The sequence below is a fragment of the Nyctereutes procyonoides genome, unplaced genomic scaffold (assembly GCF_905146905.1).
Source record: "Nyctereutes procyonoides isolate TBG_1078 unplaced genomic scaffold, NYPRO_anot_genome, whole genome shotgun sequence".
NCBI lineage: Eukaryota > Metazoa > Chordata > Mammalia > Carnivora > Canidae > Nyctereutes > Nyctereutes procyonoides.
In genome coordinates, this window is record NW_026575154.1 from 698,388 (window position 1) to 726,058 (window position 27,671).

Genomic DNA, 27,671 nt, shown 5'->3' on the forward strand with positions numbered 1-27,671 from the left:
AGGTGCTGTCCCAGACTCTTCTGGGATCAGTATATAATCTCCAGTATATGCTCCTTATTACCTTCCCAAAATCTGAAAAATTTGGAAGTCTGAAGCCATTTGGCCTTAAGGGTTTCAGATAAGGGATTGCAGACTTCTAATTGGGGCCATGAAAGAGGATAAGATCACCTAGGAAAGAAGTGTACACTGAAAGCTAGCAACAGATAGGCAATGGTAGTATTTCAGTCTAGCCAAGGGAAGGTGGCTAACAAAAGAGAGAGAGAAGAAATGTTCATAAAGTGTGGTTAGTCAGGAGAGGACAGAGTCATGAAGTAAGGAGGACAGAGGGCTTTAAGCAAGAGGAGAGCTATTGGTGGACTCAAGTGCAGCAGGAGTCTAAGGGCCAGGAACTAAAGCTCATCCCCCAGAGTTGGCCATTGGTGATTGACCATGGCAAGCACAGTTTGGGGAGAGTGGCAGGGGTGGAGACTCAAATGCCATGGATTGTGGAATGGATGGGAAGTGAAGAAAGAGATGATAGATGCTGGAGGGGCAGGGGCATGTTAGTTGAGCCCAAAGAAAGCACTGGCTGCGGCTGTAGGAAGGCAGGGAGGAACAGAGAGGTTGAGAGATAATCAGATAAGATGGAAGAGGAGGCGGGAAGACCTCAGGTGGGGGTTAGTGCCAGGTGGAAAAGGGGAGAATGAGAGCTGGTCTAACATTCAAGGAGGTTGGAACAAAGGGAATGAGAAACGGATTCAATGTAGAACAATGGGTGGGTAGGAAAGCCCAGAGTTGAGGTTAGTCATTTCTGATGACTTCCATTTGTTACTGAAAAAGACTAGGTCACCCGCTGAAAGTAAAGCGATGCAAATTAAAAGGGATCATGAGGAGAGAGGTGAAAGTTTGGTGTAGAGAGGGAGTCAACTAATAAGATCAGAAGGATGAGAAATTGGTGGTCTAAAGGTAGAGAACATGTATTGACATTCATTGACACAGTGGTGTGATTTTTTTTTTCCCTCAGCCTTCTGCTTTATGCTGAAGATAATGTTAATTAAACAACAAACTATCCATGTAACCATTGAAGTTGTCACAAAGATTATTTAATGACAAGGATAAATGTGTAAGCCATGCTGTAGGAGATATGGTTGGCACCTTCCTCAGAACCCTGTGGCATTCATCTCTGCACAGATCTCTCTGTTCCTGAGAGGCTGCTTGCTGTGGTCACGTGAAACTCTCTGCCAGAGGCTTTCCCCTGACCAGGAAACATGCTAGAAGTCAGGGCTTAAAGGAATGCCTGTCAATTCCTAGGGGAATTCTTACTCACTCCCCAAATTCCCAGCCCAACCAATTACTAACGGGAAGTGGATGGTTAAATACTTCAGCTTCCTCAGCCTTCCTTGGGGACAATTTTGAGATGTTTTCTACAGTTTCCAAGAGTTCCCCAGTAAAACTCAGCTCCCTTGCTACAGAATGCCAGTTGGATTAATTATATACAATCTATCTACTTCCTTCCTGTGGTGATTTTTTGAAAGGCCCCAAATTCTTTGGCATTCCTCCCATTAAGTGGTAAGGTCTATGTCCCCTTCCCTTGGGGGCTTGGGCCAGCCTTGACTCAAAGAATATGGCAGAATGGAAACTAAATGATTTCCAAGGCTAGAGCATAAAAGGCCTAGCTTCTGTCTGGTTTTCTTGGACTCTCACTATTGGAGAAACCAGACACCAGGTAAGAAGTCTGACTACACAGAGGCAGCTGTACTGGAGAGTCCACATGCAGATGCTCTGGTCAACCGTCCCGACTGAGTTCCTTGTAGACCCTTAGCCATGGGAATGGGCCATCTGGAACATCCCAACCAGCAGGACCCTCAGATGCCTGCAGGCTCAGATCTCAGAGCTGAGCACCCCCGCCCCCAATTCCTGATGCACAAAATTTTATGCAAAATAAAAGGATTGTTAGTTTATACCATTAAGGAGTAACCTGTTACCCAGTAACTGGAACATTTCCCTTCCCTGTATCTCTTCCCTACTTTCTTACTGGTATTTCCGGAAGTCATTTTAAAAATGAAGTATGTTCTCCTACATCTGTATTTCAGAATGTGTTTCAGGAGAACTCAAACCAAGAAAAACCATGTTACAAAAATAATGATTATGACATAACCACAACCATGAAAAGATCACTAGAGAAAAAAAAGAAGAAATATATAAAAATTTAACCAGGTTAATTCCTAGGTAGGAAGATCAAGGTTCATTTATATTTTTAATTTCTTTTTTGTGTATTCTGTAGAAGTTATAAAATATGTATGTATTTCTTTTATCAGGAAAAAAACATATAAAACATGGAAAAATGAGTAATATATTATTGAAATTTTTTTCCTATGAAAATTGAAATGTAATAGTTTTTACAGTTGAAGTAAGATTGTATGATGAAGTATTTAAGGTATAACTCATTCTTCTAGCTTAATGAGCCTACTGTGCTCATGCCTGGGACACAGTGATTCTAGAACCACGTGACCCACACTCACAGCTGATTGCACCAGGGACACCATATCTGAACCACCCCAAACCAATCCATAAACTAACCAGAATTCAGCCATCTCCTCTCTAGAATTCAGCCATCTCCTCTCTAGAACTAGGAAATGCAGTGCCCATGGGGGCATTGCCAGAGGCCCGGTAGGGTCAGGAGCACAGCCAGCCCTTCTCAGGCTGATGCTACATAGAAGCTGAAGTAGTATGGGGAAGCAGAGGCCGTGAGAAGGAGAAGATGCTGATGTGCTGTGTGGAGATGGGCCAAAGGCAAAGACAAACAACAAAGAAAACCTCTCTGTGTCTTTCTGTGCGTGTGTGTATGTGGGTGTGTGTGCACATACTCATGTAGGGACAGAGACAGAAAGATGACTTTCCAGTTCCCATGAGGCTTGGCAATACTTCTCATACTACATTTCCCTGGGATTCTCTTCTATCTCTTCAAAACCTTCTTTCACTTGCCCTTACTTGAGTGGCTTCTGTTCCTTATAACCAGTAGAATCTGTTCTGAATGAGTTCATTTCCCAAGACTGAGAAGCTCAAATAATACTGATGCTGTCTTAGTTGGGGCTGCTTCAACATAAATACTGTAGACTGGGTGGCTTACATAACATGGTTCTAGAGGTTGGGAAGTCCAACATCAAGATGCCAGCAGATTTAGTAGTGCCCGGTGAAGGTCTTTTTCTTGGCTAATAGCTGTCTTCTCATTTTGGTAGAAGGAGCAGGAGAGCTTTCCAGGGTTTCTTAATGAGCACGCTAATCCTATTCACAAGGGCTCTGCCTTCATGCTCCAATCATGCCTCAAAGGCCCCACCTCCTAATACATCACATTGAGGGTTAGGATTTTAACATATGGTTTTGGGGAGGGGACACAAACATCTAGTCCGTAACAAATAGTAACACTAATTACTTAACAAGAAAGTATTATTTATATTCCAATTTCATCTATGAGGTGGCTGAGACATAGGTAAAGTCCACGGTCCCATGGTGGACAAACACAGAGCGGGATTCCTGAGTGGGCAGTCCAGAGCCCAAGCCCTTAACTTCTGTGCCATTCCATCCCACATCCCTGCATTTCTAGGTTGGGGGCCTGAGGCTGTTGCTTTTGGTTGATGACTCATCATAGGCTGAAGAGGTAAAATGTCAAGGCTCCCCAAGCTTCTCAGTGGGTTGGAGGCTGTCTTAAAACATTAACATGTGCACAGTGCACCACACATGTGGTGATGGGCATATCATCCTCCCTCCCCACATTTATACTCCTCAATGGTAGGTATTCATTTTTTTCTTTCTTTTTTTTTAAAGATTTTATTTATTTATTAATGAGAGAGACACAGAGAGAGGCAGAGACACATGCAGAGGGAGAAGCTCCCTACAGGGAGCCTGATGTGGGACTCAATCCCAGGACCCTGGGTTCATGACCTGAGCCGAAGGCAGATGCTCAACCACTGAGCCACCCAGGCGTCCCGTGCATATTCATTTTCTACCCATAATTTGACTGGCAAACACAAGATTGCTCAAGAATATTAAGAGGGAACCACACACTGTAAAATGCCAAAGGACAAGAGAAAGGCAAGGAGAGCTAACGGTGGGACACAACTGTGGTGGCATCACCAGGTGAAGTCTTGGGCAGGCTCAGGTGAGCTTACAGCCCCAGGATAAGAGAGGTAGGAAGGAGAAACCAGTGCTTTCACTAATATTGTCTCATTTCATCCTTGCCACAAGCTATGAAGGGAATACCATTAAACTTATTTTAGAAATGAGCCACTCAGTGAGGCTCAGAGAGGGTGAGCGATTTGGCGAAGGACACACAATGAGTAATGGCAGAGCTAAGATTCTAAATGCTGTGCAGTTTCCATTTCAGGATACTGTCTCCTCTGTCTGGGCTACTCTACATTTGATTTTACTTACTTCTTAAGTCTCAGATTAACACCATAAGAGCTAAGGTAGCAAATCTGACCCTAACAGTATTAAAATTTAGGTAGTTTCTTTTTACTGTGAACCTCAAATTGTGCTATACAGTGACCATCTGTCTCACTCAGGAATATATAAGTCCAACACGATCAGTTTCTTACATAGGCACATGTTTTCTGAACGGAGCTGCTACAAATTTTTCAGTTTGTAAATTGAGAGCCAAGGCCAACCGAATCATATGTTAGCAGGCTTCCATACCCAATATTAGCCTCACAGACAGACATACCAAAGAAGAAAGGACATAATAGGCAAGGAGATAGATCAACTCATATCTGATAGTACCAATTCCATAACTCATTGGAATAGTTCATCTTCTTTCAGAGCATATCCATAATACTCTGCTTGCAAATTTTTTTTTGTGAGTAACAGAAATAGAATCTCAAAAATATGTAACTATAAGGGTGAGGTTGGAAATTTCTCTCCAAGATTTCTAATGAGGAGATAGGTCCTCCACATAAATAATGAGTCCAGAGTTTTTAGAGTGAAATGAGATCAGTCATTTGTGAAAGATATGTCATTTCATACTTCAGCAGCTCTCTGCGCCTTTAAAAATGCAGGGCACGGCCACAAGTTAATGCTTGTACAGGACCGTATATCTTTTAATCCAGCCTGAAAGTCAGCCCTGAAAGCAGTGCATTTAACAGAGGACATCAGTGGCTCACGAACGTTCAGGAAAAGAAGAGAACCTGCTGACATGAACGTTCAGGAAAAAGAGAATGCAAAAAGAGCCTTTCTGACTTTTAATTTTTTTTGCAAACAGTGACAATAAAGGGAAGAGACAGGCCTGAGAAACAGTGGGGGAGGGGAGTCACTAGCTCCTCCAAACAGTTTCTCCACTTCCATGACCCCGATCTGCTTTCAGATGGAAGAACTTCTGAGATTCTCCAAATCCACAGCTGGCCCAAGCCACTGAAATATGACTGGACTTGTAAGAGCCATGTTTTGGGCCCTGGCCATCCTAGGTGGTCCTCACCCCTGAACCCTCAAGACCCTAATGCTACTGAGCAGTTTCTTGGGAATGAGAATTACACAGAGTCAGTGTGGAATGTGAGAAAAGCATGACTTAGCCCCAGAGAGCCTTACATAACCGAAATCCGCAGTGTACCGCTGACCAGCTGTGTGGTGATGGCTATGCCGCCTGAACTTGCTGAGCCTCAGCATCCTCATCCACAAAGTTCACTAGACAAGCATTTATTTAGCACCCGCTCTGTGTTACTCCAAGCTGTTCTAGGTGCTGGCGACACAATGCTGCCCTCATGGAGGTTTCCCTCCTGATCTCAAATCTTGACAGAAAAGTTTCCTTGAAGAATTGTGAGGACTTGAACTCACAGCACAGAGTTTCTGGAAGACTGTTGAAGGGCTTCAGAGACATCAGCTCTTTTATTATGAGAAGTTGATACGTTCTTACGGTCATTCCTGGTTGCCACTCAATGGCCAGGGTCAGAGCAGGCATCAGAGCATTTGCACCAGATATGGAGTTTGGTTGTCTCCTGCTTCCCGAGGAGGTTGCAACCTGTTCTGAAACTTTTGCACTATTGAACTTTAGAACTTGGCCTTGCATGAAACATGGCAAGCTCTGTCTGGCTACACAAGGTGAGCTACTCAGGAGTTGCATCCCTTGACTTGTGCAAAGTCTCGTCAGTTCAAGGGCTCAGGTATAAATTATTGGTTCCCAAATTTCCTTTGTCTGTTCCTAGGAACTCAGAGTTTATTCATCAATATAGCTACTCTGTGCCAGGTGCTGGGTATGGGGTTAGGGAATAGCGAGGACAAGGTAGATGTGACCCTGTCCTCTTACAGCCCATTATCTAATGGTTTGTGTGTGGGGGGGATGGGCTCAAGGGGAAAGGTTGGGGTTGGGAGTTACTGATAAATAGGCATTTAAGTGGCTATTTAGGCACACAGACCTTGAATCAGACTGCTTGGGCTCAAATGCCTCCATTTTATCATCTGTAAACTGGAATAATCTGATTGAATTGTGGGAAGATGGGACACCTGGGTGGCTCAGCAGTTGAGCGTCTGCCTTTGGCTCAGGTTGTGATCCTAGGGTCCTAGGATCGAGTCCCACATCGGGCTCCCAGAGGGGAGCCTTCTTCTTCCTCCTGCCTATGTCTCTGCCTCTCTCTGTGTGTCTCTCATGAATGAATAAATAAAATATTTAAAAAACAGAGAGAATTGTGGGAAGATTAAATGAGTTGGTATATATAAAACTCACTTAGAATAGTGCCTGGTAGGTGGTGAATGCTATGCAAATGATTACACCAGTGTTGAGTCTTACTAAAGGAGATGTCGGTGTCCTCTAAGGGATCAGGGAGTGGTCTGGAGGAGTGTCATATGAGCTGTGACCTGAAGCTACCCAACTATTAGTTAAGTAAAACATATCTCTCAAGCATGACCCATAGGACACCCATTATGAAACCTCTTTTATAGAGACCACAGTAGAAAGAGCTGGATTGGAAAGGAAGGGAGTGGTTGGGATGTTTTCTGTGTCCTTTTATTTGGAAGATGAACTCATTGGTAAAATGATGGGAGCTCAAAAAAATTCGAAAAAATTAATAAAATGTTGGGAGCTCAAGAAGTACAAGTGTCAATCATTTGATCCAGATAACTGTATTTGTATAAATTCTACAGTCATATTGGGGAAAATTACTTGTTTTCATTAAAGGCAAGCCTTTGATCTCTGATCTGACAGCTGCATGTCTATATAAAATGAGACACTTTGACATCCACAGCTCTGATCTCAATTGGACAGGTGGTTTCCCACACACTAATGGAATAGAAAGACAATTGAGCATTATTAGATAGGAGAGAATGTCCTCACACACAGGAAAACAGCTTTTTCCTTTGAAAAACCATGATAAAGAACAGAAAATGACTGACAGAATCAGAGCTTCCCAAATGTCAGAAGAGCTGTTTCAGCTACACTCTGGCCTCTGTTGGGGAAGATTAGGATAGTTTTTAGACAAATATTGAACATACCTTAGCGTTAGCTGATTCAGAGTGGAATTTGCTGGCAAAAGAAGCCTGCTCTTGGAGCATGTCAAAAAACTAAGATGCGGCTTAGACGTTTTGTATTCAAACAAAGCAAATTCCATGGGTAAGCCTCATTTATACACACTCACTGCAAAGTAAGTAAGCTGGGAAAAGTTAGTAAGTAAGTTAATAAGCAGGAAAATGTTAGTGTAAAACTTTCCTTGCTCCTTCATTTGGCAAATATTTAGAGAGTACACAACACACATATGCTAGATGCTGGGGATATTGTGGGGAGGATAGCCAAGGTCACTTTGCCCCAGTACTTTATAGACTAGAGGACAAGACAGATATTTATCTAAATGAGAATAAAGTCTGAGGCATGTTGTGTCAGAGGAAGTAGAAGTGCCATGGGAGCTTCACCCCAAGGTGACCTAACTTAAGCCAATGACTTGGGGAAGGTGTCCAGTGTTCCAAAAGATGAGTAAGAGTTTGCCAGTTGGTGGTTGGAGAGGAGTGAGGCATACTTTGGGCTGTTTATTATTTAAATGATAATGTAGGAACTATTTTTTACATATTTTGTAGAGAACATTCAATTTTCCCTTCACCATCCAAATTATTATTGTACATGTTGAGAAACGTCAACTCATATTTGTAGTAGAACCATGAAATAAAAAAGAAGCTTTTCTTAGAATACTAATAATAGTGGGCTCTTTTGTTCAAAATGCAAATCTGATATTTTCATTTCACTTCTTTTGTCACATAGAAGAAACCATCTAAAACCAGATGACAGTGGACGGCAGGCAAGGCTGTGGAGAGACCTTGTACAGTTGCTGCTAGGGGAATGTAAAATGGTGCAGTTGCTGTGGAAAACAACCTGGCAATTCCTTAGTTACCATCTGACCCAGGAATTCCACTCTTAGGCATGTACACAAGTGAAATGAAAATCTAAGTCCACATAAAAAACTTACACATGAATGTTTACTCCTAATATTCATAATGGCCCAAAACTAGAAATAACCCCAATGTTCATCTATTGATGAATGGATCAGCAAATGTGGTATACCTATATAATGGAATATTATTAGGCCATAGAAAGGAATGATGTACTGACACATGGTATAGCATACATGAATCTGGGAAACACTATGCTAAGTAAAATAAGCCAGACACAAAACACCACATTATATGATTTCATTTATATGAAATGTGTAGAATAGGCAAATCTATAGAGATTGAAAGTAGATCAGTGGCTGCATAGGGATGGAGGAGGAACAGGAAGACAAAGGTGGGGATGGGGGGTGGTCATAGCTACTAGGTGCAAAGTTTCCTTGTGATGCAATGAAAATGTTCTAAAATAGACTATGGTGATAGCTGCACATACCTGTGAATACACCAAAAACCATTGAATTGTATTCTTTAGATGGGTGACTTCCATAGTATATGAATTTTATCTCGATAAAGTCATTACAGAATAGAAGAAAAGGAAAAAAAGCATATGCCAGGCACCTTCCCCTCCAGGTGTTGGAGCCAACCAACATGGGAGCATGTGGGGTTAGTGTATGATGCAGACACATAGGCCTGCTCTTCTCTGTGAAGGTTCTTTGGCCTCTGGTTCCTTCTATTCATTTTTTTTCTTCTTCCTCTATAAACACCAGGAATACTTAGGTGTCATTTTTTCCCCTTTCTTTTCAAATCCTTATCCCCTACCGTCTGATAACATTACAAGTGCAATACCTTTAACTTGGTTTAGAATTGCGATGCCTTACACTTCTATACTATAACCTAATAACCTCATTTTCAAACTTTTACCACTGTTATTAACCATCCCCACGTATTTACAGTTTAGCCTTTTCCCTATGGCTTTAACCTTGCTATTTCTCCATTATTAATCTATAGGATTCAGCTCCATGGAATGGCTGATAACTCATCAGCAAGCCATGATTACATTAGCTCTCCTCTCCAGAGGCCCAGGAAAAGGATTGAAGTCAGACATGACTGATCTGATGATCCCAACTGAGCCAGTGACAGCAAACATTTTAAATGTCAGAAAAGCTGTTTTGGGAAAATTAATACTGGTGTTCATACATAGACATGATGTAAGAGTGTTAAGTAAAAATAAATAAATAAATAAATTTACAAAACCATACAATTATTTAGCCAGCTATCCAGTCCCCCTATGTAACACAATAAAATTAAAATTGTTACATCTGGCTTGTTCAGCAATCTTGGCAAGTAGCTGCAAGTTAGAGAATCCAAATGTCATAAATGTTTGGTTTTTTAATGTATCCCATTTGTGGCCGCAGATTTACCTTTCTACTAATGTAATACATAGCTTAATATTAAATTGTTTGCATTCTATAAACACACTAGATTGGTGGTGGGAAGTCAGCCAAGAGTAAATGAGGAGTTCGTGGGAAAATCTACTTACTTTCAAAATTTTGCTGGAGCTAATTTGCAAGGAGAATAACCCACATGTGGATTATTGAGGGTTAGCTGTGTAATCCCCAAAGAGCAAAACACTGGGTAATGATTCCTATTGAGAGAGATTTACTGCCAGTTTCTGTGTTTCAGGGATTTTACATATATTATCTCAAATTCCTACAATACATTTATGGGGTTGATATTATTATCTACATTTTCTAGATGAGGAAACTGAGGCTGATGAAGCCAATATTCAATAGGCCTGGGTTCACCTACCACACAACATTGTCTCATTTGTTCATGCATTCATTTACTCAGCCGCCATTGAAGTGAACAAAGAACAGTCTCAATTGTGGTATAGTACCAGTGGGGAACAATTCACCAAACAAATCAAAGGAAGGACAAGTGAGAGGTTCGTGTCTTGATTGTAAATAGTTTTAATGGCAAAGCCTAAAAAGGAAGGATTACATAGCAGAGGCCAGCATCGATATAAAAAAACATCTTTTTCCCAAATCAAAGATCTCTAGTCAATAGGTGACAGGCTGCCGAAGGTCTCGGTTGGATCTCTAACTTGCAGCTGTGATGGGCGTCTCTCTCTCCACACACATGGTGCTGCTTTAGATGTTAGAGTCAGTTTTCTTTGATTTGTAAAGTTCAAAGGAACTTTGTTAGACCCAAGTTTACTTACTTGCAAGTTGAATAATAGCATATAGGCAAAAGAATTTGGGGTTGACTAGTAAGCTGTGGTCCCCACCCAAATTGCAAATATTTGGGCAAAATCAGGAAAGCATGAAATGACAAAGTAGCAATGAAGGGAAATGGACTACACAGGAATCTGGTAACGGACTTTGATGCCCTTTGGCTTTATTGTATAATCAACAGTTCAAATCAAGCCAAGACAAATAGTAGCCAAAGAAATAATATTTTATCTCATGGTCTCATGTGCAGGCTAGATAGCTACTCAGCTCATACAAAATACAATCCTCAACGTTCTTTTTTTTTTTTTTTAATTTCTTATTTGGGTGTAGTTGACACACAATGTCACATTAGTTTTTGGTGTACAACGTAGTGATTCAATTTCTCTGTGCATTATGCTATGCTCACCACAAGTGTAGTACCATCTGTCACCGTGCAACCCTATTAGAATATCACTGAGTATATTTCCTATGAGGTACTTTTTATCCTGGTGACCTATTCATTCTGTGAGTGGAAGCTTGTAGCTCCTGCTCCCCTTCACCCATTTTTCCCATCCCACCCCAACTCTGGCAACTATCAGTTTGTTCCCTGTATTTACAGATCTGATCATGCTTTTTCTTGGTTTACTCATTCGTTGCGTTTTTTTAGATTCTATGCATGAGTGAAATTGTTTGTCTTTCTCAGTCTGACTTCATTTAGCATGATACTCTGTAGGTCCATCCATGTTATCACAAAAGGTTATCCAGGTGGGCCCAATCTAATCACGTGAGCCCTGAAAAGTAGAAGAATCTTTACTAGCTGTGGTTGGAAAGTGATGTGCCTGTGTAAGAAATGTTGCAATACTGGCCTTAAAGATGGAGAAAAGTGGCCATGAACCAAGGAATGTTCTAGGGTAGCCCCTAGAATCTGGAAAAGGCAAGGAAAAGAATTCTTCCCTAGAACCATCAGAAAGGAAAACAGCTCTGCTGACACCTTGACATTAGCCCAGTGAGACCCAGATGGGACTTCTGACTTCAGAGCTGTAGAGATAACCCATCTTACTGTTTAAAGCCACAAGTTAGTGGTAGTTTATTGCAACAGCAGGAGAAGATTAATATGGGAGAGAAAAAAAATCAAGGCATTTAGAGAATCTGACTCCTTTGTCAGCACATCCTTCTACCCGGTAGCTCTGTGGTTAAACCTGGACCAGGATATTTCTTGGTTACGAAGCACATCTAAGTAATCTCTAGCTTCTTAGACCAAAGTCAAAACCCGTTAAAATCCTTGTTACTTTTATTGATTTATTAGATTGTTTCTTTGTTTTTATAATCACTGAAAAAATAGATTGCATGTTAGTGTCTTTGAAATTTTTCTTTGTGCCTTTCCCTTAACTGAAGATCTATAGTACAATTTAATTATTAATCAAAAAGCATTCCCTTTGTTATAAAGAAATTTACCAAATAGTCAAGGGCTCTTCTTACCTTAACATTGATTTAGTTGGACCAGAGAATACCAACCAAACAATTCAGTGGGCCCACAGACTAATATTATCATTATCATCATTATGACAAATACAGACTTAGCCATTTTCCAATTTTTTACTGCTGTTGCTAAAAGCAAACCTTGTGTACTTTCCATTATAAAGTATAAAGCGGTCTGAGGCCCACATGAAAATAAGGTACAAAGTAATAGCTCAAATTAACTGTCAGTGGATAAATAGGTCCTTATAGCACAGACCTCTCTGGATTGAACAAAATCAAGTTCTCTGACTCCCTCAGTTAAGTAAATCAGGTTGACATTATCTTGTCTTTGAAGAGCATCATCTATCCTTTATAGTGGATATAAAAGAGAAAGGGCTCATATTTTGCATTCATAGCTTATTATTTCCATGTACACTACCACTTTCCAACTCTTGTAATGATCCTTTTCTCATTTGCCCACATTCTCTCCATTTTATCGCAGCCTGCCATTGCCCCAAACAGATTGTCTAAACTTTATTCCCTGCTGCCAAAGTACAAATGATCAAAAATTAAATATCTAAAGAACATACCTGTGATGAAGCTTAGATCATTCATTTCACCTTGTGAAAGGCAGGTTTACTGTGAAGCAAACAAAACTTAAGCTTCAAGGCCTCTCTCATGGAGGAGTCCTCTCGTGCATGGACATCTTCTGGGGCCCGGGGAGGGATCCTGACCTGTTCACACAGTTCTAGATTTCTGTGAACTTTACACAAGCAAAATACTTTCCTTGTAATTGGTTAAGCCACTCTCTTTCCACTATGATTTCCTATCTATTACCCCACTGCTGATGGTGTTACTGTTTCGGGGATCTGGTTAAGGGAAATTGGGTTGGGGGCACATTAAGTTGTGATTTAGTGGGATATATTTGTGAGGGCTGCGGTCGCTTCCTTATATAGTAAGCTACTACTGACTGATCCAGTACAGAAAATACTCCAGGTGCTTTTCCTGCTTAAGCCAACTTATCAGGCATTATGACTTCAAAGACCAGGGTCAGGGGTCAGGTCAGGATAAGACCGCGTCCTGTAACACCTAGCACTGAAAGTATGTGGGAAGTAGGTAGAAACAAGGTTTGTAATGATCAGAGCCAAAAGCAACTCTGAGTAAAATTCCTCCAAGCATCGGATGTGTAAAAACATAAGCAGAGGATTCAGTTATCATCAATGCCTCATCAAGGCAGAAATTCTCTCCTGTCAGGGATATACTTGATGATACCTTATATACAATTATAAACTCCAAATATATTTTTATGGAAATCATCTAAAATAGATTTTAGTAGAATTCCCATCTTTCTGGCTTAGAATTCTGTGGCAGCAAGAACATGCATGTGATGCATGTGTGAAGTTACATGTTTTATGCATCCCATCTATCAATAATGAAACATGAATTTTAACCGACCATGCTAGAGGAAGACAACTAATTTTCTTTTCTCTCTGTAGAAAGCCATGCTACAAAATTGATGTGGTGTGAAGAGGTGATCAAAAAATATGCAGCCAAATTATATAAGAAAAAAGGCATCATAAAGGGATGTGAAATAATGAAAAAAACAAGAATGTTATCTATTTCTAGATTTAGGGACATTTGTTGTATTTATCATCTTATATTTAGAATGTTTTCATTTCTTTTCATTGTAAGTAAACACGAACTTTTATTCCTAATCTTGTATTTATAATTTTACTCTTAGAGAAGATTAAATAAACTTCAGGCCCCACAAAACCTACATCCACTCCTACATCCAGTTCTAATCATTGATTACCCAAGTTTGGCAATCTGTGGGGAGACATTTATTGTTCATTGAAGGCCTTTGGTTTATTCTACTATCTTTTGTATGTAAACCCACTGGGAAAATAAGAGAAAACAAACTAACAAAACACTGTGATATGTCTGAGAGCAAGGTTCACATCCTGAGCACAGGGTCAAAGAAACATGAAAGACCACCCAAGTCCGTTTCTCAAAGTCTGCTTTCAGGGAAACCCAAAGTAAGAAACATGCCTGTGTGAGTTTGCTCAGGCTGTCGTAACAAAGTACCATGGAATGGGTGATTTAAACAACAGAAATATATTGTTGCATAGTTCTGGAGGTTGGATGTCTGACATCAGTGTTTTGGCAGGTTTGCTCCGGCTGAGGGCTATGAGGGACAATCTGTTCCCTGCCTCACTCCTAGCTCCTAGTGGTTTGCTGGCAGTCCTTGGTGTTCCTCGTCTTGTAGCTGCATAACCCCGATCTCCACCTCCTGTTCACATAGTGCTCTTCCTGTGTGTGTCTTTGTACCCCAATTTTCCCTTTTTATAAGGACACCAGTTCTGCTGAATTACGGCCCTCCTCATGACCTCATCCTTACTAATTACCTCTTCAAAAAAAAAAAACTTCTTCCAAACAAGGAGGTAGCAGGGATAAAGACTTTAACATGTTACTTGGGGGGTAGGGGGACACAATTCAATCCATAATGGTACCTTAATTTTTTTGTCCTTTTCTTCATTATACAAACAAGCAACCAAAACACCTGGTGCTGATGAGAACACAGTAAAGTGACCATTCCTATATATTGCCATTGGGAATGTTAATTAGAACATTAAGAACATAAAATCTAAGTTAATACTGGAATGTAAACTCTGTAAGGTCAGGATCTTATCTGTTCTCTTCACCACAGGAACTTCAGGTACAAAAAATAGAGCTTAGCACATAATAGGCATTCAACACATCTCCTTGTTTTATGTGAAACCATGACCTTGAAATGCCTATACTAAATGGGTATTGTTTGGTGATGATCAGAATACCCAGACAGAAATGTTGCTAAATACCAGAATCTTTTTTTTTTAATTTTTATTTATTTATGATAGTCACAGAGAGAGAGAGAGAGGCGCAGAGACACAGGCAGAGGGAGAAGCAGGCTCCATGCACTGGGAGCCCGATGTGGGATTCGATCCTGGGTCTCCAGGATCGCGCCCTGGGCCAAAGGCAGGCGCCAAACCGCTGCGCCACCCAGGGATCCCTAAATACCAGAATCTTGACTAAATAGATGGAAAGGGTTTGCCCAGCCTGAAAATCTGTTCAAAAGAAGAATTTAGATCTTTATAAAAATAATAAAATTTGTTGAATATGATGGGATTCATGCAATTGAACAGAAACTATAATTATACTTAACTGTATAGAAAACATGTGTATTATATATTCAGTAAACCCCAAACAAGCTTTCCAATTCTTTCTGCACTAAGGAATTGGTAAACATCCTTACCCTAGCTAAGTCTTTCTCACTTTTCCAATTTCATTTACAATTTGAAGTCTCACAGAAACCAAAGCAAGATTCTCCGATGCTCTGAGTTAGGTTAGGTCCTCTTGTCATTGACTCTCACAGATTTCAAGACTTTTTTGGTTAGTACTTACCACATTTGAACTTAAATAACAACTTATGGTATTCTTGTTCCAATGCTTGCTTTTACGTTAAATGAAAGCAGAGCTTTGTCTTTTTCACTAAGGTAACCTCCAATGCTTGTTCAGTGGCTGGCGTGTATTTGCTGGCCAATAAATATATAGTGAATCAACTAATAAATTAGTGAAAGAGTGAATAAATGAATATGCTTGAAATGTCACTAAGTGGGCAATCTCTAGTCTCGTCTAGATTCTTCTCCTTTGGGTGTTACCTGAATTCTGTTGATGCTTTTCAACTTCTTTTTCTATACCAGTATTTGCAGGAATGTGATTTTCTTTTATTGTGACCTTTATTTCTCAGCAGAAAGCCTGATTGCTTTGAGTTTGACCAAAATAATAGTCTTTATCAATTTCATCACAAAGGAGACTTTGTTTTCCTTCCAGAAGCTCTGTGAAGATGCCTACTGCTGCTTATTTCTTATCAGAGGCACCTCCCTTTTAATTGGCTGCCCCTGGCATTCTCTGTTTTTTTATTCTGGGTTTTGTGTGTTCCTAGGTCAGCAGCCTCTCTGTTCTGCCCACATTGTAAGGATGGCGGAGAAATTCTCCTTTTGGTGGACAGAGTAACTTACTGATTGAGGTCAGTGCTACAAAGAGATCCCCACTGGACAGAAATATGTGCACGGTGAAGCTTCCTTTGTAACATTAAGACTTATTTCTGGCTTTCCCAAGGAAGGCTGTTTTCTAATTTAACTATTGCAAGTCCACTATATCTGCAAAGTATTATTTATATTATATAAATATTATATATATCTACAAAGAAATATTTATATTATTTCTATTTAAAGACGATTATAAATAATCATATTATTTATTTATTTAAATAACAATTTTTCTCCAAATAAGGATTATTTCTTTAAGATAGTCTGTAAGTGGAGATGCTGGGTCACCCACTGAGGACCTTTTTTTTTTTTTTTTTAAAGGATCTTGGTACAAATTCAAATAAATGTATAGCAGCATAAAAGAAGACCCTCCTTACTCAACTCTTCCTGACTGTATATTATGATTTTTATTTTTTTTTTAAGATCTTATTTATTTATTTGAGAGAGTGAGAGAGAGCATGAGCAGGAGGAGCTGTAGAGGGAGAGGGAGAAGTAGGCTCCCCGCTCAGCAGAGAGCCTGACTGGGGGCTCCATCTCAGGCAGATGCTTAATCAACTGAGCCACCCAGACACTCCTGTATATTGCGATTTTTAAAAACAAATCTTTAGTTAATAGTAGTATTGCTGAAAAATTATAACAGTTTGTTGTGTTATTTCTTTGATTATTATCAAGAATCAACACTCTTGCATATGAGCTGACCAGCTGGATTTTCTCTTTTGGGTAATGAGCTCTTTTACGAGTATTCTATTGGCCAGTTACGACTGGGGCCTTTTGGGTTTTCATATCCATTTGCATGAGCTCTTTTGCATAAAATATACTTTATTGAAAACATTTTTCATTTTAATATTTATCTCTTGGCTTTTTATGCGTAGAATTTTCATTTCTATAGATTCAAATCTGCTAATCTTTGCTTTATAATTTCTTCTGTTATTTCTAAGCTTAGGAAATCTTCCCCCTTGTAGAAGTTTTATAAATAAATGTCTATTTTCTTTAAATGTTTCTATTTCTGGAATTTTAAATATTTAACATTTTAATCAACCTAGAATTTATTTTCATGTGTGGAATGAAGAAATCAATTTACTTTTCATTTTTTTAGACACTTGTCACAGTATCATTTATTAAATAATTCATCAGGTGCCTGGATGGCTCAGTCTGTTAAACATCTGCTTTCAGCTCAGGTCATGATCCTGGGGTCCTGGGATCGAGTTCCACATTGGGCTGGGTTCTCTGCTCAGCGGGGAGTCTGCTTCTCCCTCTGCCCTTCCCCTCTGCTCATAATCTCCCTCTCTCAAATAAATAAATAAAATCTTAAAAAAATTCATCACTGCCCAATGGTTTAATATACTTTCTTATGGCATAATAGATACATATATGAAATAGAACCAATTTGGGAGCATCAAAAGCAAAATTTCCTGGGTGCCTGGGTGGCTCAGTCAGTTAAGTAGCTGACTCTTGATCTCAGCTCTGGTCTTGACCTCAGGGTCATGGGTTTAGGTCCCGTGTTGGGTTCCACAGAGCCTACTTAAAAAAAAAGGCAAAATTTCCTAGGCAAAATTTTCTCGGTCGTGGGCTACATTTTGTTACCTTGCTACAAGAATACTAGCAAGGTGGCTGAAACAAGTATGCCAGTAAAGAGATGGAGGAATTCTACAGATTATATATATAGAGAGGTTCATTTTCATTTACAAAGTCATAAAAATATCATGTCTGTATCAGTTATTACAAAAGAAGTGTGTAGTGGGATGGTCCATTATCCTGAATGTGCATTAAACTTTTCAGGTATGTTTTAGAATGATTTTTTTCATCAATAAAAACAAATCACTGATATTTTGATAAGAGTTAAACTATTTATTTGGCTTCTGAAACTCTAAACTCTCCAAGTTTCTCCTCTATTTTACTAGTTGCCTCCTTCCAGTCTTCTCTGCTGGATTTTCTTCCTTGTCCCAAACTCTAAATGTTAGCGACCCCTCGACATTCCTCTGTGTGTATTCTCTCCACAGATGCCCTCATCCAACCTGCCAGCTTTATGGTCCACCCATCTGCTGGTGGCCCGAGAAGTGCGCCTAAGTCTCAGATTCATAACAACTGCCTATTCAACATCTCCACTTGGAGTCCAATAGACATTTCAAGTTAATATGTTCAAAACACAGCTCTTGATTTCAATTCTCAGCTCCTGCTCCTTCCCTGCAGTCTCTGCCATCTCAGGAATTAACACTATGATCCAACAAGTTGCTTCAAGACAAAAACTTAGGGACCAGCCTTGATTCCTCTCTTTCTCTGACCCCTTACCAACCCATCAGCAAACCTTTTGTCTATCTCCAAATGGATATGGAGTCTATTTCTGATTCCCCTGCCCCTATAACCCCAGCACAAGCCTGTTTTTTTTTTCCAGCCTGAATTATTGAAATAGCCATCTAACTGCTCTTACTATTTCCCTCTCATTTCTACCCTATGTATTCTCAGCACTGAGGCCAGACAAAAATGTTTTTAATGTAATTAAATCACATCCTCACCTGATAAAAATTTTCCAACGGCTACCATCAGGCTTAGGACAAAACCCAGAGCTTATATGGCCCACAAGGCCCTAGAAGATCTGTCCCACTTACCTCTGTCCTCATCCCCTACCAGTTTTCACTTAGCTTGCTCTGTTTCAACAACATCAAATTGCTTATTGTTCCTGGTAGATATCAAGCATGGTTTCATGTCTGGGTCTTTGCATTCACTATTCCCTCGCAAGAAACACTATTCCTTCAGGCAGCCACATGGCTCTCTACTATACTTTATTCAACTCCTTGTTCATATGTTACTTCCTCAAAGGCCTTTCCTGACCACTCTATTCTAAACATTATCCTCCTTTCATTCCGTCTCTTAGCTCTGTTCTACTTTTATTCAATGCACATATTACCTGACATTATGTTATAGTAAGGCTTTATTGGATGCGTCAGCTCCATAAGAATCTAAACACCATGTGCACAGAGTCTGTGTTATTCATTCCCTGCATGGTTATCCCCGGGCCTAAAATTTTGCTAGGCATATGGTAAATGCTTGATAAATACTTGTTGAGTGTCTTGATTAAATCTATATAATTTTGAAAATATTTAAATACTAGTACAATGTCCTTGTGTCCAGGAACACAATATACTTTTCCATTTTCTCAAGCTCTAGTAAATATATCTCAATAAAATTTTGCTCTTTTCTTTGAATAGATGAAAGATATTATGTATTAAGGCTACTTCTAAGACATTTTATATTTTTTTGTTGTATGTTACTATGTATGGGCTCTCTGTATTTTTTGTTTTCCACAACCATCTCAAATCTTTTTTAGAACTACATATAAAAAGGGGCACCTGGGTGTCTTAGTTGGTTATGAGCTTAGGGTCCTGGGATCGAGCCCCACATTAGGCTCCCTGCTCAGCGGGAAGTCGGCTTCTCCCTCTCCTGCTCCCTGCCACTCTTGTGCTGCCCCTGCCTGTGCTCTTGCACATGTGAGCACTTTCTCTCTCTCAAATAAATAAACAAAATCTTAAAAAGAACGACATATAAATATGACTTTTAAAAGTTTCCGACTGATTATTTCAATTATATTGGATCGCTTTTGATTCCTGTTTATCTTACATTCATCCCCTGTGTTTAATCAATTTTTAAATTATTTCTTTGGGGCACCTGGGTGGCTCAGTCTCTTAAGCATTTGCCTTTGGCCCAGGTTGTGATCCCAGAGTCTTGGGATGGAGCCTGGCATCACGCTCCCTGCTCAGTGCAGAGCCTGCTTCTCCCTCTCCTTTTGCCCCTCTCCCCCACCTATATGCACTCTCTTTTTCTCTCTGAAAGAAAAGAAAAAAGAAGAAAGAAAGAAAGAGAGAAAGAAAGAAAGAAAGAAAGAAAGAAAGAAAGAAGAAAGTCTTTAGTTAAAAAAATATTTCTTTGGACTTATAGTTGAGTAATGACTTATCTCAAAAACATCATTTTATGTCTTCATTATTAATAATATACCTTTAATTTTGTATCATGTCATATTGCATTGGTTATAACTTTCAAGGAACTTATTTCTTTGGACTTATAGTTGTGGAATGACTTATCTCAAAATAAACATCATTTTATGTCTTCATTATTAATAATATACTTTTAATTTTGTATCATGTCTTATTGCATTGGTTATAACTTTCAGGAAAATATTAAATAATATTCCTTATTTTGTACATATTTTTAATGGAGATATCACTAATGTTTTACCATTGAATATAATGCTGGCTATTGGTTTTAATCTTATACTTGTTCTTATATTAAGAAAATATTTTTTTCTATCTCTACTCTTAAAATAATGCTATTAGGATTGGTGTTGAATCTTATGAAATGCATTGTACATAGAAGCAATTATATTTTTTGTGTATTTGGCATAACAATTTGATGTATTATACTAATAGCTCTCCTATTATTTAATGATTTCTAATCTCCTGTGGCTTTTTCCATTACTATGTAATGTAGCTAGATATTTAATTTGCAAAGTTGTAGGCATTTTATCTGTCTGTACATTGCTGGATATTTTAATTCAGGGTTTTCTTGCTGCCTTTTTCCCCCTTTCCTTTCTACCTATTTCACTGTTACTACCAAACTTTATTATTTTTTTGTTTTGTTTTGTTTTGTTTTGTTTTTCCAAACTTTATTATTACTGACCAATAGATAATAGAGACTTCTTTGCTTCAGAGCTTGTCCCAAAAATACCTTGACATCTTCCTAATGAGTAAAAAGGACTGGGTGGCAAGTATCCAAAAAGGAAGTTTACCATCAAGCTGGGTTAGCAGGATATCACCCTCCATTATAGATAAAAGCCTGTGGGGCCTCCATTCAACATTTATTAATGGGAACCACCATTTATTGAGAGCCTTTTTTTGTGTCGGGCACCTTATATATGCATTATCTCATTCAGTTGTCATGCTAATCCTGGAAACTGGATATTAATATTCCCATTTTACAGATTGGGAAACTAAAGCAGAGAAGGGTTAAATAATTTGAACCAGCTCAAGCGGCTGTTGGGTGGCAGAGCTGGAATTTAAATACAGGGCTTTTTCTGGTTCCAAAGTTCACTCTCTAAACTGCTACAAGGCTCACAGGGCAGGGCCTGAAAGAAGTGACAGTTCTGTAAAGGGGATGAGATATAGCCATAGATAACCACATCACAAGACAGGATATAATGATTACCATGAAAAAGGGTCAAGCACAGTGTTTTTCCTTATGCTTCAGATTCACTTGGAGAATTCTGGAGAGAGCCTTTAGGAAGGAGGTAGCATAGCACGGGAAGGAGGGTCTTGTAGACTGAGAGCACCCTAAGGGCACATAATTAGGAAAGTCTAGGACATGTTTACAAAAGAAAGAACAATGCTCTTTGGTTGGCGGATTGTGTTTGTGCTGCTGTGTAATCCAAGATCAGGCTGGAAACTTAGATTGGGTTTCTATTGTTGAACTTAAAAGATAGATGAAGGGGTTTTTTTTTGTTGTTGTTGTTTCTGTTTTTTTTTGAAAAGGTAGGCTATGGGGTTAGTTATTTGTAGTTTTTTAAACAAAGGGTTAGCATAGATCAAAGATGGGAGAATGAGACCTCCATATGTGGCTATAAACAATATAGACAAGAAATAAAGGGAGCCTGATTTGAAGTGTGGCAGTAGGAATGGAAAGCTGGGACGTGGCTAAAGATCAGATACAGGGGTAGGTTTCTTAGGTTGGTGCAGATAGGATGCTGGCCACACAGGGAGTGGCAGGATCAGAGATGCCTTTGAGTCACTGAGAGCCTAAGGCATTGGAAGGACTTTGCTCCTAATAGATGGAGTGGTAATGGGGGCAAGGCAGGCTAGTGGGCAAAAAGCTGAGGAGACACTCAGATAGAAGTTGGTTGTTTCTAGAGAGTTTGATTTGGAATCATCTGCCTAAAAATGATAACTGACTTTGGGGAGTTCATTAATGTCTTTTATGAGAACAGTCTTAGGAAAGGTTGGAGACCTGAAGCCAAGCAGAGATTCTCAATCCTAGTTACACCTCAAAGTCACCTATGGATCCTTATACACAGAAACATGCACACACACACACACACACACCACAAAACAGGAATAGCTAAAAAAGCTCCATCCTCATATCTGTTGACTCAGAATCCCCAGACGTGAAGCCCAGAGTCCTGCATAATTTAATAGTTGCATAGATGATTCTGTTGGGCAGCCAGAGCTGAGCGCCACTGGGGCAGGGGTAAAAGTTTGCTGTGAGAAAGGAGGAAGAAAGAATGATGTGGCTCTCATTCCTAACCTGGGGGAGAGATGCACCCTCGGGGTTTCTCTGTAAATTTCTACTTTCACATCCATCAAAGCATCTCTTCATTTTGCAGATTCTATCAATATCTAGTTAATACATTAGCAGGAATCTAACGCTCTTATTATTGAACAATAAAGAATCAAAGAGTGTGAGAACTGAAAGTAAACCATTGTTTTTGTTTAGGGGGTTGCAAACTTACTTTCATATGGGATACACTGCAGAAAATGAAATCCTGCGTGAAACCCCAATGTGCAAACTGATAAAAGTAATAGCGTTTAGAGACAACTACAGCCTGGAACCTACTTACTCTCCCATTTGCCTCCAGCAGGAACTTCAGGAAGTTCTTCACATCAAGATCTCTATCCCACACGTTCAGTCTCAACTCTGCCCTTCGAGGTAAGGAAGCTAAGGTTTTTCAGTAGCCAAGTAACTGAGAGAAGGTGGCAGATGATTTAGGGTAGATGCCCTATTCCCTAACACAGTTTTCCTTTCCTTTCCACGGTGTTGCCTCCCTGGCTAACATCTGCCTAAAACCTCACCTTCCATTCCAACAGAGAAAAGCGTGCAGGGAATCAAATTACCCACAGCAGCTTTGGTACAAGGTTAAGTGAGGGAAGAGGCTGCACCTCCTGACTGCCCTGAACCATGTGGTTTATCTACGGGGATCTCATTTATCCCAGCTGCTCCAGTTTCAACTCTCTCTGGTGGTTCGGAACGGAGTGGCCTGTGCAATCGTTATCTGGCTAACTCAGGGAGATAAAAAACCTTGTTAGTTTTTTTTTTTTTAATTTTTATTTATTTTATGATAGTCACACACACGAGAGAGAGAGGAGAGAGAGAGAGAGAGAGAGAGGCAGAGACAGAAGCAGTTTCCATGCACCGGGAGCCCGATGTGGGATTCGATCTCGGGTCTCCAGAATCGCGCCCTGGGCCAAAGGCAGGCGCCAAACCGCTGCGCCACCCAGGGATCCCAAACCTTGTTAGTTTTAAAGGGAAAGTTTCAGTGATTGAAATTTTATCAGCGGGATGAGCATGGACAAATGTTTTTTTTTTTTTTTTCCTCAGACAAATCTGAGGAAAAAGGAATGAGACCTAAGGAATTGTAATTGAAAATGAGAATTGTTAAATGTCTTTTGCATATTTTATGTGACTGGCAAAGGGGCTGCTTTGGGGGCATATTTGGCATCTAATATACTTCCTAATTATCCCAAAGCCATCTCCGGGTTGCCACCCAGCGCCTCGGGAATGTTTGTCACAATGGAAGAAGCTACAACTTCTAAAGGGCTAAGATATATTTCTGACCTGAGGAGAGTTAACCTTGAATTCCTGTAGCTTTTAAAATGTATCCAGAAACTTGAAGGGTTCTTCCCAAACAACTGCATCTAGGTGATTTAACTGCTCTACTCACTCAGGCAATTTATTTGTACAGTGCATGTTTGCTGAGTTGAGTTGCTAATATTTGGTTGTATCATCATGATTCTAGATGGGATCAGGAAAAGCCAGTCCACTTCTCCATTAGTATGCAGGAACATACTCAATCACAGAAGATCGAATGCATCTTTAAAAGAGACTTGGGGCGAGCTTTTCCTTTTCTTAATGCCATGTGATTCTGCAGGCTACTATGTAACTCACAACTTCTTATTCAAGTCTCAGAAAGAGAGTGGTTGTTGTCTCTAAATTATCTCCCAGCTCCCTACAAGACTATGCATATCTTTCATTTCTGGCATCATTGCAAATTTTCTTCATCAACATTGTAAGGAAGGGCCTGGACTTTGTGTCCATGGGGGAGACTGTGCTCTAACTACATCCATCTTTAATTTATGGTAAGTCAGCAGCAAAACTGACAGAATGGAATCCTGTCCCCAGTTGTGGCAAACCTCATGTAGATGACTACAATTCACAGGCCCCCTACTTTGCATGGCCCCGCATTGTAGGTGCTTACCTCAGTACCTAGATGGCTTTCAGAGTCCAACTCACATTTATTCACATAGTAGTCCTGAAAAATAAATTGGAAGTTCAATAAATAAATAATTCAGCTAACATTCAGTTTTTAATATCTGAAAAATTCATGCTGTTTACATTTTCTCCCTCAATCTCCCTTCTTCCTTTGATTTAGATCAGCAGCCAAAGCAGCTGTGGATTGAAATACATATATATTAATTTCCTGATTCCAGCCTTTACTCCTCCTCTTCCCTTTCTCCTCTGCCTTTGGCCACTCTGCATGTTCTCCAACTTCTAGGACCTCAGGGACTGTGGCTGATCATTTAGCCGTGTGTTGAGAAGAAGCTCATCTCAGCTTTGCATATTGTCCTGGAGGCTGTGGCTAAAGATGTATAATCATGATAATGACAGTGTGCCTTGGATTTACAAAGACTATTCAGTGTACAAAGGAAACACATCTTCATTATCCCTTTGTTATTCAAGACAAGGCTTGACTCCATACAGGGCAGCACATGCACCCTTACCCCCACCCCCGAAACTAGAAGGTTCAAGGGACACTTTTTTTTTTTAGCAAGATTAAAAAAAATATTTATTCATGAGAGACACAGAGAGAGAGAGAGAGAGAGAGAGAGGCAGAGACACAGGCAGAGGGAGAAGTAGGTTCCATGTAGGGAGCCTGATGTGAGACTTGATCCTGGGACTCGATCCTGGGATTTGATCCTGGGATTTGATCCTGGGACTCCAGGATCACACCCCAGGCCAAAGGCAGGTACTAAACCGCTGAGCCACCCAGGGATCCCCTCAAGGGACACTTTGAAGAGTGTACTGAACTCAGTATTTCCCAAAACTCCCTGGTGAAGAGCATCACCTAGGCACTTGTTAAAAATTCAGATTTCTGGACCTCAAATAGATCCCCTAAATATGATTATCTAGGGAAAGGGCTTGGAAATCTGTATCTAGATCAACAGCCCTAGACGATTCGTATTACCTGACAATGCTAGAAAACACGACTGTAGAAAGACTTCTACTGTTCTCAATGGCTCAGTGCCAGCAGTCCTGGGAGGACCCAATGACCACGGTGCTGGGTGTTTTACACGGTGGCAGGTTTATAGTGCCAGAGGTAGATCAACAGCAAGATGCTGGAGATTCCACCTGGCTCCGGGATGTGACTCAGACAGTGGTGAATACTGAGGGACTGATGGGTTAAGAGGAAGGGACAGGCATCCCTTGTAACAGTGACTGACCCTGTCTTCATTGGCTTGGCCCAGACTTGGCATTCAGTCTGCCTAGGTCTGTAGTTTGGGTGTGTCCTTCCTCCCAGGCCTGGCCATTAGTGTAACACTGTACAAGGTTGATCCTCTACTTTACGGAACATCTTCCCTGTTCCAGACAGGGTATTGGAGAGAAGAAGGTGGTGATGGGCCAGGGGAGCAGGTGGAAACTGAAGTTGGCAAGTTGTTTTGGGGGGTATATAGGCAGCAAGGTGCTAGAGCTCAACATACTGAGGGATAGTGGTTCCTGTTCTGTACCTCAAGTTTTCATTTTCCATGGTGATATTAGGTATTTGTAGAGCAACTTTGAACATAAAATTTTAGATTTTCAACAATCTTATGCTGTTTTTATTTTTAGAGGATAAACAATCATTGAATTGAAAATTAAACAAAAGTTAGCTTTTAGTTATATATCATTGCTGTGTATTTTATGCCTAATAACTTAATTATGTCACTCTGAAATTGATGAATTTGAAGAAACATGGAAAATTACATTGGCTGTGGCTGTGAATCTAGTGATGTGAAGATGCTGGATTTATGTATGTTAATTTCATTCATATGCAAGTCAAAACACGCATATTTTTAATCAGCAGATGGTTTAATATGCTTTCCACACTTGTAAAAAATGAAAAGTATTGCAAGCTATTTTTTGCCTTGTCATTCATTTTGTCAATAGTATTTATTGTGAACCTAGTGAATGTGGTACATTTGGGTACACAGTAGAGTTACAAACACAGTAGAAAAGATATCTCTTTTGTAAGAGAAGATGGGTTAGACTTGAACACAGATTTTTCTCTCTATGCTTTGAGGAGTATTTCTCTAAGATTGTATGTGTCACCTGAACTTTATGACTCAAGTAAGATCTCCTACATATTAGAATTTCAGAGCTGTTTTATAGCTGTTTTTGTTTGACCTTCCATGGCCATTTTTACTACAGTTATTAAGTCATTTGTTTACTTATTCAGGAAATACTATTATGCAGCCAGCACATGTGGAATACTGGCCTGGCAATATCCTGCACAGGGAACTTGATTCTGCCTTCAACAAATCTATAGTCTAATAGAAAAGGTAGCTTTTGGGGCACCCTGGTGGCTTAGTGGTTTCAGCTTCTGACTTTGGATTTGGTCCAGGTCATGGCCTTGGGGTCATGAGATGGAGCCCTGCATAGGGCTCCACGCTCAGTGGAGAGTCTGCTTGAGATTCTCTCTCTCCCTCTCTCTCTGCCCCTCTTCCCCACACCATGCGTGTGTTCATGCCCACTCACTCTTTCCCTCTAAAAAAAAAAAGAAAGAGAAGGTAAGCTGAACTAGTGAAATGAAAACTCAGGTTTTCAGCTTAGAAGATAGCTATGCTCTCAACCACACATCCCTAACTCACCTCACGTGTATTGGATTCTTGCAGGACACTTGAGAGGGGCCAGAGTTATACAGAAAGATATACAGGTGGTTGGTATCCGGTCTGAGATTGTGCACAAGAGAGGGACCCCAGCTTCTGATACTTCTACCACAGAGTGTTTCTGCTCTCAGGTTAACTAAGGAAGCTCCTTATTTAAAGGTATACTTGGGTAAATTGCTTTGTAAAGTAGATACTTTTATATGCAGTTGCCTCTTAATTTTTACACTTCTGTTAGATTTCTTAAAGTGAGGACACACATAACATAGCCTTAGAATGCATATGATGGACATTTAATTTTGAACATATTTAGACTTGTGAGAGCAACTTATCCTTTCTATTTGTTGAACTATTTCTCAGTTTATTTAAGTGTAGACTTTTTTATTATGGTAAAATATATATAACATAAGGTTTACTATTTTACCATTTTTAAGTGTACAGCATGGTGGCATTAAGTAATCTGTGCAACCATTACCACTATCCATTTCCAAAACTTTTTCATCATCCCATACAGAAACTCTACCTACTAAACAATAATTCCGGGATCCCTGGGTGGCGCAGCGGTTTGGCGCCTGCCTTTGGCCCAGGGCGCGGTCCTGGAGACCCGGGATCGAATCCCACGTCGGGCTCCCGGTGCATGGAGCCTGCTTCTCCCTCTGCCTATGTCTCTGCCTCTCTCTCTC

At 40.1% G+C, this 27,671-nt stretch overlaps 1 long non-coding RNA gene across 1 annotated transcript in view; it reads right to left on the minus strand.

Annotated features, from left to right (window-relative positions):
- LOC129501961 (uncharacterized) overlaps positions 1-27,671 on the minus strand; it is a 53,572-nt gene that overhangs the window by 18,126 nt on the left and 7,775 nt on the right. The window contains exon 3 of the long non-coding RNA XR_008662860.1: positions 24,327-24,380. This is a non-coding gene — a long non-coding RNA (uncharacterized LOC129501961). The remainder of the gene's footprint in view (positions 1-24,326; positions 24,381-27,671) is intronic.